General features: G+C 37.0%; 1 protein-coding gene across 2 annotated transcripts in view; it reads right to left on the bottom strand.

The window, feature by feature from the left end:
• Nucleotides 1-12,389, bottom strand: part of SMLR1 (small leucine rich protein 1) — an 88,667-nt gene that overhangs the window by 70,091 nt on the left and 6,187 nt on the right. The window lies entirely within an intron of this gene.

Raw genomic sequence — 12,389 nt, 5'->3', positions numbered from 1 at the left:
ACAGCCAAAGGCACTGTAGAACATGTCCAAAATTACTCTTTTGCTTTGTATCATTTGATTTCTTTATATATGGCTCCTAAGAAAACCTTACAGACAAACTGAACTTGAAGTCAGATTTCAGTGGTACCGTCCATCACAGCTACGTTTGCAAGTCTGAGACATTATTAAAGAGGACTTATAATTAGTTCTTCTAACCTAGAAGATAATTCTTGTTCTAGCAGCTACCAAGTCTACACCGACTGACTAACATTCATTTCGACCCTCCATTTAATTACTGATTCCAAATACTTTTTACAGACAAATTACTTATTTCCCACAGGAAGAAGAAAAATACAGAGACAGACAAAAAAAAAAAAAAAAAAAAAAAAAAAGCAGTCATTCAGCATCTTCAGACGTATTTTTACCTTGAGTCTGTCTTGCCATAGGTTTTAATTTTTATTCTTCCAAGGAAGAAATCTCTTTCCCTTTCAACACTTCCTTTCAGTTATACATATATCACAATAATTTAGCATACATTTCTCTAATCTTTGATTAATGTCTTACCTTTTACTTAAATACCCATTAACATGAAATCATCACAGTAATTTAGGTTGAATCCCCATATCACCGACATACTGTTAATGAAAACACGATTAGCATCTGAAGCTTTCAAAGGATGATTGCTGCACTGTTTGGATTCTTTCCTGTCAAGATAGACTCTAGTTCTTTTAAAGGAAAAGAAAAGAAAGCATTATGTGCTCCCAGCCAGATTCTTCCACATTTTTTTATATGCAGAGTTCCAAGTCAAGATAAGTGCACAATTCCTGACAGTTAAGGATTTGGTATTTGGGTGAAAAATGTTTCCCAGGTCACTGCCTGACATGCTGACCAGAATTACTTTATTATTTCTTCATTTTTTTCCCAGCTGATTTGCATGTTTCCATCAGCCCTTAGTCTTCTGTATGGGTTTTTAAGCATCTGGAGGCAGGAATTACCTCTTATGGAAACACAAGTAACAACATATTTTATCTTCCAAAATTCCCCTTCTGAAACAAATTTCACCTTCATTTACATGAAACCATATGCAAATCATATCCATTCTAAAACATTCTTTTCAATAAAAATAGTCCTCCATATGCCTTTGTTGATTTAGTTACCTGCTGTATTAAAAATAAGTTTCAAGTGCCAGAATTCAGTGACTGACAGTGCATTTGTGACTGTAGCAAAAACTTTCAAGATCCACTGAAAATCTTAAAGGCAACCCTGAGTATGGTAAGAAAATAGCACTCCCTATGTCCCCTTACCTTTGTTTTCTTATATATAAAACGAGGATTAGTACTGACCTGACAGAACTACAATCCAAGATTCGAATTCATAGGTATTTGTAAAATACTTCAGGACTCTAAAGTGAGGTTCTCTAAAATATTGCTACCTTATGAAATATTGATCTTTTCCTGTCTTTTCCAAATATTTTCCCATAACTAGAACAATACAATTTTAACACTGAAAGAAAATATGGGCATGAAATGTTGTTTCACTACCCTGTGCTGCATTAGCACTTTTGTTCCTTTCTTTGTGAGTTATGTGGTCCGCTTGGGTGTATAGGTATGGGCTAACATCACCTGTTTGAGATGTGCAAAAGCAGAGAAGAGGAGTTTATAGAAAAATGTGCTGCTGTTCCTGCCCATGCAGTTTCTGCATGAAGGAAGTCAGACACTTTTGCTTTGAATGTAAATTGGGTCAGCTGCCAAAGCTGCCCCCTGATACCACTGCTGAGGCTTTGCCACTGCTGTTTCCTCCTGCTGTGTCGTTTCATGTCTTTCAGATATCAGTGAGAAAGGCCCACTGCCTCAGACAGAGAAAAGGCCATTATTAATCACCTCTTGCCCTTTCTCTGATTGCCACTGACCCTGTTTTTTTTCTTACATGTTAATGGGGACTGACCTCTATTTCCCTTTTGCAGGGTCTGATATTCCAAGCACAGTGTGTGCAGTCCCTGTGCTTTGCCTCATTTAGCACAGTTGATCATGTCATGTATTTACATTGCTTTGCTACTCTCCTTCCACTGTTTAACTGAATGACAATTACCTGAGGTTCAGTTTGTCCTTTGTACAATGCAAGTGACTTGTATCCTGTTGTTAAAAAACACTGCTCCTGTTTACTGAACTTGTCTTTCTCCTGTGTTAATTATTGGGATGTCCAATTCACACACTCACCACTGTGGTCATAATACTCTTGTGTATGTTGCTTTACCATAAGCATGTGAATAGTCCTACTGAAATCCTAAAAAAGCAAAAGCTGAAGTTATGAATAATTATAATGTATTGGGACTGTCTCTGGGTTATTAGAATGTTGTTTCATAGGAGTGAGGATGTCACTTCACTTCTCAGCTTACTCATCTGTAACTCATACTTCATTTTTCTCATCTGTAAATCAAATATTCTCTACATTATATGATCTATATCACAGTATCTTAGCAGTATTTATGCAATGCAAGTAAAGTGTATGGGTCTCCAAATAATGTCAACTGCACCTTAAATATTCTGTAGAAAATAAGTTATTATAATAACTGAAGTGCTAAGCTGAATTTCACAATCGTTCTATAGGTTTAAAACCACTGAAATATTTTCCTTGTATACAAGGTTATGCCTGGCCTGTGCAGAACAGGATATGAGGGCAACTCCCAAGAGCTGAAAACAGTCAGTTGAATAGTTAAATAAGCCATAGAGGTAGAGAGAACAGAACACAGTTTGAGGAGCAATTACTGAAGATGAAGAAAAAGGCAATTTAGAAAGCAAATTCAAGTGTAGTTCAAGTCTAATCAAGTGGAAGGAGCGAAAATAAAAAAGTGTGTTACTCATCTAGATTTTTGTTAGTTCCTGCAAAGGCCTACATTTCAGCTTCTTTATTTTCTAAGGTCCTCTATAGTTGATGGAAAGAGAGATCTACCCTACTAGTGCATATCGTTTATCCCTTAAATCAGTGTCTAAAATATCACCCTTTGAGATCTTTCTTTCTCCCTCCTTCCATCAGTGGATCAAGGAGGATGTCCTAGAAAACTAGTTTCTACAAACGGCTTATTTCTTAATGTCTGAAGTTATATGAAACAAATTCAATCAGAAGAGCCCAAGGAAATTACAGCTTGCTCAGTCACTTGCATGGGGAGTAACCCGGGCAGCAAACCATTCTAATTGTTCCTCTGTGGTTTTGTTACTGTAGCAGTGATAATAGTGCAAGTTTACCCTTGCAGGAATTTCCCAGATCATTCTTATGACAAGTATTCATACAGGACACACAAGGACAATACTGCTAATGAGCTAATTTTTTTAGAAGAGTGATGGATTTGGTGAGTGTTTATGGAGAAGGTTGACATCCAAGTATATTGTTTACAAAATACTTTCCACAAGATTTTTTTTTGTCAGTTTCCAGTTCTAGCACAAAATATGAATGTTTTCACAATAAACTTAGTATCTTATTGTTTAGTCAGTTTTTGCATCAGACTTCACTCACTAAAAAAAAAATAAATAAAAATAAAAAATAAATTAATACAGTCAGAAGTGGAGTTCACACTACACATTGCCTGGCTTGTAAAAAGAAAAACTCAGCAGGAGAAACCTATCCTGAAACCTATTATTGGAGGTGTAGTTCAGCAGATTAATCCCCCAGAGCTCCTCCACAGCCTGTGCCAGGTTCCTGGAGGCAGGGCACTTCTCTCTGGACTAAAGACACCAAATCTAGCCGGGAGACATCAAGCTCCTGAATGTCTTGCAGGAACTGTGCCTGTAATCAGACAGGTGACCCATGAACACCAGCAGGCATTAGCACCTCTTTTGTCTACACCACAAAATGATGGAAGGGTAGAGATTTTCCAGAGAGGGAAAAGGAGATATGCTAGCTTCAATGTCAAGCCTACCTTTGAGAGCAGCTGAGTAGTGAGGGTGGAAGGGGGAAGTTGGAGCAGCCCTGTGTGGTGCACAGGTAAAAGAAATGGCCAGCATCGATTCATGAGGCATTGTTTAATTGTTTTCTTCCCTGACAGTCCCTCTATTTTTAGATGTTTTAATTTCCTGTAGTCTTTACATGGTCACATGTGGGCAAGTAAACAGATTGTTTTGAATTAAACAGCTGTGCTAATTTATCGCACTGTTAAAAGCAAAGCTTGAACGTGCTCTTCACTGCACGCAGGGACTGGAAGTACTGGCACATGCAAACAGGCTCACATCTCCGAATTAAAACATCCATGGCCTGCAGTGGAGGGGTCAGGCAGACAGGCCAGCTTGTGGACCTTTGACTCTGACAGGGCCTGTGCCTGAAGGGGCCCTGTGGCAGCCATCCCCTGGGCAGGAAGAGATGGACGCCCTCCTGGCAGCACCACTGGGCAACTCTATCCCATTTCTGAGCTGCCCCTGGGCCTGCTGGGACTTCCAGGGGGATGGGTCAGTCAAGGCAGGCAGCGTACAGCCTCCGGCACCACAGGGCTTGCAGGGCCTGGCCCCTTCACATTTTGTGCCTCTTGCTCTGCCCTGTCTCCTTGACAAGGCAAGCAACAGTTTCTTCTCCAAACCCTGTGTTGGGGGAATTTTATTCTGGCCAGACATAAGCCACCCATAAGGAAAGATAAAATGGATGCTTCACAGGTGCTCCCATGTTCTTACAATGGTCTACACGCTTGAGGCCAGAGCAAATTAAAGGATTTAAGGAACTGTCCTAAAACCACAGGGCAGGTAAAACTGGCTTTGAACTCAGTGGCTCTCTGTGCTCAAGGTCAACCCACAGTTTATACAGCAGTTCTTTTTCCTAAGAAGAGACACAACCTCAAACACAATTGTTTTTCTGTAATTTTTTTTTTTTCTGGAAGACATTTCTGGGACTCCAAACATATTCTTTTGAATGAAAAGCATGAGAAGTGGAAGGCCGTTACCTCATTGTGAACTTATCTGGAAAAATATAATCACATGAAATAAATCTATGAAGGAAGCTAAAGGAGGCTGCAGTTGAGATCAAATAATATTTTTCCTTAGTTTTGGTTTTCTTGTACTTAGTTTGAGACTACAACTCCTTTGCAATTCTCACATCTGAGAATGAATCTTCTAAAAACATCCCTAAATTTCTAGATCATACCTCACTAAACATTTCTACCAAGAGCCAAGGAACTAAATTACAATTGGCTTTCTAACTGACCTAATGGCACATGAAAGATCTTTTGACTGTATTTACCTCTCCACCATATCCTTACTACCCCCAGCCTGGAACCATCCTAAGAGAAAAATCTAATTATCCTTCCTGATAGGTAGTCATCCCTTTGAAAGACAATTTCCATGTGTCCAGTGTGTCTGTTCTCTAAACTCTAGTGCTTCTAGGTTAACAAGTATGGTTCTGAAAACAAACAAGGCTACATTATATATATATACATATATATATACATATACATATATATATATACACATGTGTTTCTGAAAGGAAATTATGTGTCCTGCAAATTGTATAATGAAAATAAACAGTGTGAATAAGTCACTGTGTGGACAAAAAACAACGCTAGATAGGAAGAAAATTTAGTTTAAAAAAAAAAAAAAAAGAGAGAGAGAGAAAAGAGAGAGAAAGAAAAAGGGAAACAGGTGGCTTGATCTAGGTCTGCCAAGAACATTTTGGAGCCTTGAGAACATGTACTCTACTACTTGGCTGATTGGTGCTTTTGTCTTGTCCACTGAATAATTTCTTGTCTTTTGCACAGCTTGCTTCTACCACGTGCATATAAGTTGCTTTCTGCTCATTTTCTCTGTTCCCTGGTGAGGTGTCTTATTGTTTGATTGTCTGCCTTTCTTTATCTTGGTGTCAATTTTCTCTGGTTGCAGATACCAGCAGCTGATAGATTATCACCTTCCTTATGCTCTCACTTTCCCCATCCTCCCCACCTACACAACCGAAACCCAGCACTTTCCAGGTGTTTTACTTTGTGGTTGAAAATGCTGCAGGCTATGTTTGTTATATTGACAGCATTGGTGAGTACAGGTGCTCAGGACAATCATGAGCAAAGCTGTGGTCTTCTTCGAATCGCCTGTCTTCCTTGTTCATCACTGAAAGCAGGTCCAGCACTCACAGAAATTGATGATCTTTTCTTTTGACTTTAGTAGCAGTAGTAATGAGTCCCTCAGTCTGCAGCTGGTCCTCTGACTTTAATAAAAGCAGGAGACTGGGCCTCATTTCTGATCCATGCTTTTCGGTATCCAGTTCATGCTAACTAGGAATATCATAGTGAATTGCAGCATTGGCAAACAGATTTATTTACATTCTTATTTACATTTGCTCTGTAGAGGACAATACAATCCCTAAAATGCTTAGACATTCCCAGAATTACCTCAGTTAGAACCCTACCATATTTCTTCAATACAGGACTAGTGCCTTCATATCTCTTCATATTTCTTAAATGTAAATTAACATGCATGTACAAGACAACGTTGCGCAGTGAGTTGAGTGCAAACTCTGAAGTGTTTGTGCTTTTCATTAATGCATGTGTAGTGTCTCTCTGTGTGGGATTTCCAGATGTCTGAAGCCTAGCCAAGGTTACTCCTTCATCAATGCTGCTGGACATCTGGAAATTCCGGACAAGTGGCCAAAGTCCACTTTTTATGTTGACAACATTTCTGGGGTTAAAAAGAACACATGCAGAAACTCAGACATATGGTATACTTAGAAAAAGTGAGGATACTTTCAGTGTAATAAAAAAGAGAGTATTAAAAAAAAAAAAAAGATAAATTTTTCCTACTGGAGGGCAATAGTAGACGAGTGCAAAATTCCTCTTTGAGCGTCTCAAAATCTACACCATATCTCATTTTGCTTTATTATGCCTCTTTTCATGATGTCCACTTTGCCTAAACAGACACATTTAGTAACTTCTTTCCTTCCCTTTTCACTGTGAAAACTTTTCTGAGTATCACATTGTACACCATACTTTAAAGCTCTCATGCTTACATTTCAATGTCCATCACTTGTCCTGTTTTATTGGCTTTTTCTTTTCCTATGGCTTTGTAATTTATGCTTCTCAGGGGATTACAGGCTATCTCTTACTGACCCACCGCTCACTGCATGAAATTTATGTATGTCTTTATAGTACTGCTGTATGAATATTTGATATAAGCTGTGCATTGCTTCATGAAACTGCAATTGATTAGGCAATTATTTCAAAACCAGTCTAAGCCTACATCAATACTAGATTTGTTTCTAGAGATCACAGACACATTGTGATGCAAGCTTAATTCATGCTAAACACGGTGTGGTCAGATGAAACACTTGTGCTCAAAATATTTGTGATGACTGTAGCATGAACACTTTGCTACTTCTGTGGGTTGAATTTAACTCCTGATTAATGGATATAACTTCTGTGGTCAGAATGACAAATTTGTCAGTAAGACTGTAGAGAAACTGATTTAAAAAAAAGAAAAAAAAAAGAAGAAAGTTTTATGGACCCATAGGGAAAACATTTACATCCTGTAATCATCAAAGGGAGAACAGAATGCCATGTGTGAATTTCAGCCAGATGGTTTGCAGTTAATATGAGGTACTTGTCCTAAAAAATAACAATTAATCAAGGATATGACAACACAGTAATAGGTAGAACACAGAAATATAAATAGGTGAAAAAAAGCAGTATCAGGGTTACAAAAGGAGACATTTTCAGACCATGATCCTGGTAAGACTCACATTTGGAATTAATGTCAGGAGCTACTTATAATTCCTGGACTGTTCAGATAGTTAATTCTGTTACTTAGAGGTTTGTAATCTGTGTTGAACCTTTCTTTACATTTTCCTTTGTAACTATAAACTGATTCTGTTTTTCTGTTCTGTATTTATATTAGCATGTAGACTATGAATGATGCACTTGACCAGCATCTTTTGGTTGTAAGCACTATGGATCAAAGAATAGTCATTTGTAATTTCCTTACCATTCCTGCCAGAGGCAAAATTTCCTTTAATAGCGTGGAATAGTTATGAGAAATCACTCATAGAAACAACAGACCAAGAGAAATAACTGTGCCATATTGTAAGAGAATAAATAATTTCAGGCAAAGTTCTCTGTAGCCTGGAGAAAGTAAGAGAAAATTTATTTCAGGATTAAATTGTCAAAGAATCAAATAATATTTGAAAACTGGCATTAGTTCCTTAATTGTATATGGGCACTGGACAATATGGGTGGGTGCTGCTCACAGTATGTTGCTTTCTACAGTACAAGTAATGTGGCTTGGTCTTTATTTAGCAACAGGCTGAAATTTTTCTTGTTCCAAACTTACTAAAGAAGTTATCCTGGTATTTGTATATGCTCGTTGAATATGCTGTTCAACAGGAATTTGAGAAGAATAATTATTACTGTTTTCTAAAAACATGAAAAAAAAATGTTGTAGTTTGAAAATTCTGATGAAAAATTTTGCAGCTTCATCTGGGGATTTTTGTTACTGTCCTGAGATTTTTCTTGCCTGGCATTTCTCTCTTCTAGACTGCTCCATCTTATAATGTCAATATTAATTCCAGTTTAGACCTCCAGGATTTTCCAGGCTGCGTTCAGTTATCCAACACTTTCAAACTAAAGAATTTAGTAGCCACACCCTTGGGCATTTCAGAGCATGCCTGTGATGTCACAGGAAACAGTCTAGGTAGGAATAAATTCTGGAATCAAAACATATTTTAAGTGACTATTAACTGTGCCTTGATTTTATAAAAACAGAAAAAATCCTTTTGCTGCATTACTTGGGACTGTGTAAGATACAGGAAATCTTAGTGAACTCCTGAACTCCTATTTTTTTATTTTATTTTTTGTATTTTCAAATCTTCTTTTAACCTTGATAAGTAGGTTAAGGAAGTAGTGCAGTTAGAAACTCAATTCTTAGACCATTAAACAAAAATTAAACCAAAAAATATATAGTTCATCTCCAAACAAAACCAGAATATGTTTTGTATAGGTGGAGGGTTCACATGTTCATTTTTGGATTGAACATCAAATTCGGAATCTTTCTTTTCTTGCTATTTAATATGCCATAGTAGGAGGAACTGGGAAAATAATAATGAGTGCATATATATATTTAAAAAATATATATGAAAGCATTTTAACTCAAAGCAAGGAAATGTGAATGGTCTCATCTCTGTTGCTGTGTTGTTAGGTTTGGGGCTTTTGGTTGTATTTTTTTTATTTTTATTTATAGTTTATTGTTGTTGTTGTTGTTTCCACAGATTAGCTGTTGAAATCCCCTTATTTACATTTACATTTACTTCATCTGACAATTTAATAATGACCTTAAAATGGGGGAGTGATATCTTTCAGTGGAAGGTGTTATTGAAATGCAAAATATTTGTATTAATAAATACTCGTCATACATTACTAGTATAATCATCACACTAAGCACAAAGGAATTGAAGTTTAAGTCCTATAATTAAGGTTTTTATAGTATTAGGATGGAAAGGAAATGGACTCTGAGGAATGTTCTTTTTATGAAATGTATGACAAAGTTTTCTAGCCGTAGGTGGAAATAATGAATTCTAAAACAGTTTTCAAATGGATTTCAGATGGATTGAAATAATGTTAAAAAGGAGGGGATAAAATCTGTATTATCCAGAAAAGTCTGTATTATATTAATCTGTAATTTAATGCATAATGGCAGCTCTAACCCAGACATTACTCTGTCACAATCTGACTCATTATTATATAAAAATGAATACCTTGAAAATGCTAAGTGCTATATGGAATCAAGTAGTATTTATATTTTGAGTGGCAAAATCTTCAGAAAGAAAAAAACTTTCTCTCCAGATCTTTACCAAATCACACAGCTGACCATGTTAAGAAAGGAAAGAACAATTGTGCCTTAGAATGCTAGTGGAAAAAAAAAAAGAAAAAAGAAAAAAAAATGAGTTCCTTTATGTCAGTTCTCATTTTCAGGAAATAAAAGCCTACTTCTCAACCTACAGGTAAAATCCCAGGTCCTGTTAATCCATATTCATTTGAGAAAGCAGATGGGATTGTTAGAATGAGTAAGAACTTGCATCATTGGGCACCGAATTCTTTGACAGATAGTAACATTTTAAAACTCGGTTCAAAGGATCTTTCACTGTAACACATAGTTTTGGGAAATTAAATGCATTTTCTATCTATTGCTTATTTCTCATGGAAAAAAAAATGTTCCATATGAAGAGCAATTTCCTTCCTACTTAAAGTGAAAAACAGAAATCAGATGAAAAACAATTTAGTTCTTTGTTTGAGAAATCCCTGTTGCCACATTCTGTTGTTCATTTTAGGGGGAAAGATGAATTTAATTTCAATTCTAGAGGTGTAAACTTACAACTTCTTTTTTTCTGCAGAAGTCTACAGCTCCTATACAATAAAGGAAAATTTTAATTTGTTTTCTTATAGAGATTATAACTTATTTCTAAAAACCTCTTTATGATGGTCATTTCTTGTTTTCAACCTGATTCAAACAGTTCAAAGTGTTTTCTCCCTTCCAAGCTGCCTCTGTTCACAGTTTTATTGACTGACACAGTCGTTTATCTGTCTGAAAAGCATGGTGCATTTGACAATGGAAGACTATGTTTCTTGGGTTTTCTTCTGTTGAGTGATATTGATCATGGCACTTGAAAACAAAATGCTCCTTCATTCTTCATAATTCTTTTCTCTCATATATTTTGTCATTTTGCATCTTTGGGTATGTCTGCACAGCATAATGCAGTGTCTTCAAAGCATATTCAAGCTACCCTGGGCACCAAAAGCGGTATCGCAACATTAACAGAGCAATCTGCCTGGGTTAATTAGCTGGGCTGAGAAGATATATAGGTGGATCATCACAGTGATACTGTAGCATTTATTGCTCCAGAGCTAGCTTGCAGGATATTTCTGAGCAATAGCGTTCTCCTTGTATGACCACTTCAGGCCTTGTCTTTTAACAGTGGCAGTGTCAGAGGCTCCAAAGAAACAAAATCTTCAGCATCTCAAGAAGGAAGATGAGGATGGAGCTCTGAGATGCAGAAGACTTGTGTAGAGAGCTCCTTGGTCTTTGGCTGTTGAGTCCTCAGCCAAAAGAAGTTGGTGAATAGGGTTGATGAAGACTGAAGGTAGCTGCTTGTGAGGGGTGCTTGAAGAGAAAGAGTGTGTTCATGTCACACAGCAAGGATTATGAAAATTGGATCTTATAATATATGAAGACTGTCAGAGTGTCAGAAACCTTTCTCTTTTTCCAGAGGTCTTCTCTGAAGGATACTAGTCAGCATACCAAGTACAAGCCTTTTGTGGCTAATGGTGACTTACAGTGATCGTGTTGGTCTTGAAGTCAAATACTCCCAGGATGCCACTTCTTTTGTAGGGCTATCTTTTTGGCTAATCTATCTCATGCTAGTCCAAGAAGAGAAGGAAACAGTATCTTGAAATTCACTGGTCACCATCAGCCTGTTTCACTTTGTCCACTTTCAGCCTTGTGCAGTACGAGAAGCATCTGTTCCCTTGGTACCCCAAAAAAGGTTGTTGGCCATGGCTAGCAACAACTGCTACATTTAAGCCCACAGTTACTTTGCTGTATTATATGTTTTTGTGAAAGCCACCCCTAATGTTAGCTCTATGACCTGGAGTTATCTGGCCTCTGGAAGAAGTCAGTGTCCCTGAAAAGTCCTTTTATTTCTTCCCCCAGCACCACCTTTTTTTTTTTTTTTTTTTTTTTTCCAGCAGTCAGCTTGCTAAGACACACATTTACACTAAAGTGCACAAAATTTAAAAAGTGAAAGTGACAGTTACAAAAACAATGGCACCAAAAAGGTAAGAAGTCCTGTGCTTGCAGAACCTTTTGTGGATGTTTTCTTTCTTGACACTTACAGCAGTACAATTATTATATTGCTTTGAAAGTGTCAGGGAGCTTGACTCACGTACTTTAAGTCAAATATTCTCTTTGACTTGTCTAAAATTTATTTATGTGAAAATATAGTTTGTTACGCCTGATCTCACTTTAATTTGCACTCTGTAGTATACAAAAAAGTTTGCAAACAGTCTGACTGCTATCTGGAAGAATTTCAAATTCACAAATTCCCCCCAAAGAACAACTTTGTGTAGTCCTTTTAAATCCTCTTAGTCTCTGCAATGGCTGATAAGATATATACATGTAGCCAAAAATAGTCTGTAGACTTAAGCAGATTCCTCATACGTCCATACTTTTACGAACACCTACAAATGAAACTAATCTGATTGCCTTCATTTGTTCTGTGGAACCAGAGATGGAATTGTGAAAAAAAAAATAATTTCAGGGTACGTTACACTTGTATGCAAGATCAGCTGCTGTAACATAATTGGGCTAATGGATAAAGTTATGGAAGCGCATGCCTGCAGATAATAGGTAGGAAACAGCAGGTTTTTTTCACATAAAATGTTTGTGTGGATTGCTCAAGATTTT

Source organism: Cygnus atratus, chromosome 3 (genome assembly GCF_013377495.2).
Source record: "Cygnus atratus isolate AKBS03 ecotype Queensland, Australia chromosome 3, CAtr_DNAZoo_HiC_assembly, whole genome shotgun sequence".
NCBI lineage: Eukaryota > Metazoa > Chordata > Aves > Anseriformes > Anatidae > Cygnus > Cygnus atratus.
This window is presented reverse-complemented; position numbering and strand designations above follow the sequence as displayed.